Genomic DNA, 5,729 nt, shown 5'->3' on the forward strand with positions numbered 1-5,729 from the left:
AGTTGTTTATCTTGTATTTGATTATGTTTATTTGTAGTTAGTTGCACGAATTCAGATATGAAGCTTTAATAAGTTGTACTTACGCACAATCTATTTGCAATCTTGAGTTTTAAGTAATATGCATTAATAAACAGTATTTTACGCATAAAAAGTAGTTTTTAAGAGTTTTTGTCAAATGTTTTATGATATAGTATAGATTAAATTTAATAAAAAATTGAATTAAAGAAATTAAACAAAAAAACGAGATTAAATAGTTAATTTGATACTAATATCAATTAATTTTTTTAATTTTTTACGATATCTTCAAATTTATATTTGATTCAAAAATAAAAACATATAGTTTTCTCAAAACCACATTAAATCGTATTATAACATCGATAGAGACAAAAAATAAAATGAAATATTCGAATTAAGATGTATCTCGCTGCATTGCGTGGGTACTTTTATAGTAATATCAAATTAATCATATTTATCTTTAACAAAATATTACTTTCTTAATTATCTTATTTGGTTACATCCACTCTTTTTCAACCGTTTTGTTTTTTATATGAAACCAAACAAATTATTGCGTCTCGTATGAAACAACAACAATTTTTGTTACCCTAGTTTCACATCAGTACTGTTTCACATATGAAACAACACATTTCATGATAACATTTCATAATAACAATTCAATAAAAAATATACATTATTTTTTTTTCTTTTCAAAATACATAATTTGATTCAAGAAAAAACTCTGGAAAGGGGTTGTATTTAATATTTTTTTTCATTTTTAATTTGTTAAAGAGTAATATCGGAAATACTAAATATAACATAATTACTGATTTTTTTTTTCAATTTTTTTCATGTGAGACCAATGGTTTTTTATGAGACCCGTAAGACCAATTCTCAACCTTTGAATTAAATCTAGAATCTGACAATCTGAACATTCATAAACGCCACGAGACTTCTCAATAATCACAAAAATTGCCATCGTGCAACTTTAGACCATTAGATCATTAGCTTATAAAGTTGATCAATGAACATAAATTAGTCTTACGAGTCTCACGAAAAACCTTTGATCTCACGTGAACCCAATCATATATATATATATAATGATGTTACAGTAAGCTGTTAAGAAAATATGTTAGACGACCTAACAAATACTATCAGTTATATATGATACCTTTGTAAAGTCTCATATTACAACTTAATTGTATGGCACTTTTTAAATGTGTCATATAAAAACACTAAAATTACAATTTATCAATAATTAAAACTTGTTAGTTCATGGAATTGTGTTCTAACAATTTATTGCAACGTTATATTGTCTAAGGATTTAAAATTGTTTATTTCTACATATAACATACATGTTGGAGATGCTCTAATTACCATAAAAACTTAGTTTTTAGATGTTGTACGTTAAGAATCAGCTACTAATTTTTTCATCGTACACATAAACATTAAAACTTGCATTTTACATTTTTAATACATAATTTACATAAAACAGATATATATATATATATATATATATATAATATCATCCTCTGAATTATTGAATAGGAATAACAGTATTCAACTCATTGTGTAAATTTAATATAAAATCATGTACGCATAAATTATTGTTATTACAAATAACAATCGATATTTCCTTAATTATGTCCATAGTTTTGTTTGTTTTATTTCGTAGTTGTTCCGTAGAAAGTATTTAAACGTTTACTAATAATTAAAGATTCATCTTAAATCCATATATTTGACCCAATATAATATCTATGCTACATATATAAGCATTTAGGTCATTATCTTAATTACAACTCTTGAAGCATATATTACAACCATTTTATGCAAGAAATTCAAAAAACTCTTAATAACAAGTTATAAAGCATAATGTACAACTTGTTAATGCATTAACTTTAATTTCAATGGTTAAAGTCCTCTTCCGGTAGCTCCCATGTGCCCCAATCCTCTTCTCTATCCTTTTCCAGCAGCTCCCCTGTGTGCCAAAACCGTTTTGGTAATGCCAGACCCTTCTTTCTTCTCTAACAGTTTTCTTCTTCCTTTTCCATCTCTCCCCTGTGCGCCAAAACCAGTTTGGTAAGGTCAGACCTCGCTTTCTTCGATTGCTGCTACCTTTGGACAAATGGCCGATTTGATGTATCAAATTGTGGCTTTCCAAGACGACCTCATTTGTGCATATAACCTGAAATTTGAATTTTTGATTTCTCCATTTCCATTTTAAAACCCTAGCGATTTCATGGTCTTGATTACAGGGTTTTACAGGTTCATATGTTGTGGTACGCTTCATCTCTATCTCCCATCTCTCAATATGTTCATGGCACAAATAAATTGTTGGTTGTGTTTTTCTATTTTCTTATTTTTGGTTGTCTTTGTGTGCTTATGGTATTGCTCTTGTTGTTCATGTTTATTGGTTCCTTCGTGCAAGGAAACTAAACTTTGCCTTATTCTTGCAAGGAAGTCCTATAAGTTAGAGGCTGAGTTTAAGTTGGAGTTTATATCTATTGACATCTTAATTCTTTACAGGGTCTAACTCACTTTGATGATATTTTGCCAGAGTCAGATGCTATTATCCTTTCTTGGCTTTGATCTTCCACCAGAGAAGATATTTTTTATCAAGTTAAATAAAGTAACCATTTCGTGACTGGTATATGCAAAATATTTACAAGAAATATATTAGCATTAAGTTTTTGTATAGTTCTTGTAGTGACAAAAACATGGTGCATCAGGCAAATACCTAAATGCAGTACATATACATTTCTTGGTTGTTGAGTGTTCATTTGAACCCATCCCCCTCCTCAAGTGGTCTTAAGTTTCAAAAACTCTATTAACTGAATGTTTACATTTTCAAAAACTCATTTTCAAGTGGTCTTTATATGTTTACCTGCTGATTCTGTAAATGTATAACATTAATCTTACTCTTCTATTGCAAGAATGCATGGCTGCTACTTTAGATTGTTTGTTTTCAGGGTTAGGGGAGGGGTATTTTCCTAATGAGTAATGACCCATGTTTCTATCATTACAAGAACTGTTCCAGAGTTGGAATTTCTTATTATGATAGTATTACAAGTGAACTACATTATGCTTGGTTTTTGTTGTATTAAAGGTAATAGTCGGTGATCCATGACAATTTATAGTTCAAAAGTAAATCTACTGTATTTCTTTCTTTCTTTTGGTTTGGGGTTCTTGATATAAATGTACTCCTTATTAGAAGGAATAAAAACAGAATTTCAGGACATAGTAGAATTTCAGGACTTAGAAAGGGAAACACTTACCATTTTGATTTCTTTTTGACAGAGCCATTGTTTTAGACCACCCATCTACGAAGAATCATATGAAGGCTGCTCTTTGTAATCAATTATTGTTGTGGTGATGACTTTGGTATTCAACCTCTTAAAGTGCTCCAGACCAGTTTCATTGCATAAAGGGCTGTTATTTTTTTGGTTTAAACCTCATCAGATGCTGATATTTAGATGGTTATGGGATAAATTAAGAAGCTTGAGGTGCTTTGAGTTTGATCTGAAGGGGCTTGTGGACAAATTCTGTTTTTCACTTGCAGAGTGCTTCAGAGGAGGGTCTGTTTTTGGAATGGTAAACTGTAGGATTTACACTGTTCTTGAATCCTTTTGTAGATATGAGCATATAATCCAAATTAAGCTGTAAACAATTCCACTTGAAGAAATGAGGTTGATTTCAGTGAAGAAAAAGATGATGGTTTCTAAGGGTGCCTGCCCCCTCTGTTTATACCAAAGTCTGATTTTGCTTTTATTTAGTCAAACATCATTCTTTGTAGCCAATGATTTTCTCCAGAAACTGACAACCCTTGCATTTTTTGTCCTTGTGGTATGTTAAAAATAACCTTTTTGTCCTGACAGTTCGTTTGCTAGAATATATATATATATATATATATAAGAATCTCTATCATATTTTAAGGGACTGTTTGACAATTGTTGAATGGTTTGGTGCAGAATGATTAAGTAATCAAAATGATTAAGAGGCTCTCATGATATAACGCAAAATGAGATACAATTGTTTGGTAATTGTGTACAATGAAATTAGGGCTCTTAATGGTTTAGGGAGATCCAGAATACAAAATCATTCAGAGGGTTTTAGAACCATTAAGAGACAGACTTTTTTTTGTCAAACAAGATTCATCTCTTAACGATTCAGAGATTGCCTCTCAATAAAACTATTAAGAGATAAACAAACAACTCCTAAGATGCTGTGATGATGAATCCGTGAGTTCTAAACAACATAGTTCAACCTCTTGTTGGAAAAAGCCAAAAAGGTTTTGAACAAACTGCAAAAGCAACAAGAACAACCATTGTATTTTGTCCAAAATAGCTCATTTTGACAAGTTCTTTTTGTTCTTTTTGCATTTTGGCAATAAATAGGGTGTTTTGAAACAGATGCTTGATGTAAACAAGCCTGTGGACTATAAACAAGGTATGTTCTTTATTTTCCTTGTTGTATATGTCATAACTAAAAATTTACTACAAATCTCTTTTTTGTTGGACTTTCTGATTTTGCTACACCCAAAATTCTTTCTAAACTTTTGTTTGGGATCAATATGCTCTTTTTATTGATGTTATTTTTAACGTCTATAATATTTAGTTACATCGCACTTTCTATATTATTAAGCAACTACCAAACAGTCATGTATTACTGACAGAATAAACTGCGAGTATCATTAAGTTAGTGTGAAGTATTATAGCACATGATTCTTATGTGCATATTTTGGTTAACTTGTAAAATAACTACACAAACTCATGATTCAAGGTCAGACTAATGTTTAAGAATTGTGATTCACTCGCTCTGTATCGCGCGGATACACCACTAGTATTTAAATACACATGCAATAATCAAATTTCAAAGATACTATAACCAAGAATATTATATATATATATATATATATATTGATATTTATATCTCTAATTAAGATTAATGTTTAGTATATATATTGACTTTATAACAATTATGACAAATATATTCGATGGGTTGGGTTAACGTGAGACCTCCTGTTTTCATGAGATCCGTAAGATCATTCAGCAAAACGTTGTTAAGATAAAAAAAAAAAGTTGAACATTGACAGCAAAAATACTATGAATGTTACCTTCGCAACATTTTTGCTGTGAAATTTAAAGTGTTAAAAAGTGGTCTCACGAAAACAAACTGGTCTCGTGATCCCAAGTCTATACTCGATATTTATATCTCTAATTAAGATTAACGTTTAGTATATTGGATATATATATATATATATATATATAGTTTGTTTCAAATGCAACCCATCACATACATACACATATATATAGGGTACATTTCAAATGCAATTATGTTCATTTGTACAACCAATGCAATACAATTAATTGAGATATTTATAGAAATGATGTGAGTTCATTTATTATGATTTAAATATTAATGAAAGATGAATATAGTTCATTACTTATAATTAATACTTTATATTGTGAAACAATCAAAACTCATATGAAATCACATATTCATCAAATTAAATGGACGATTGAGATTAGATTGTATATTGGTTGTACAAATGTAAATGGTTATATAATAACCAATATATATATATATATATGGTTGTATAATAACCAATATATATATATATATATATATATATATATATAGAGGGAGTGCTAATGGCACCCCTAATAAGGGGTATGAAATGATTTGGAATTTGGGGTTATCAATTGTCAAAGTCAACAATAACATATTATTTTATT

Source organism: Cynara cardunculus, assembly GCF_001531365.2.
Source record: "Cynara cardunculus var. scolymus isolate 2C chromosome LG 8, CcrdV1, whole genome shotgun sequence".
Lineage (NCBI taxonomy): Eukaryota > Viridiplantae > Streptophyta > Magnoliopsida > Asterales > Asteraceae > Cynara > Cynara cardunculus.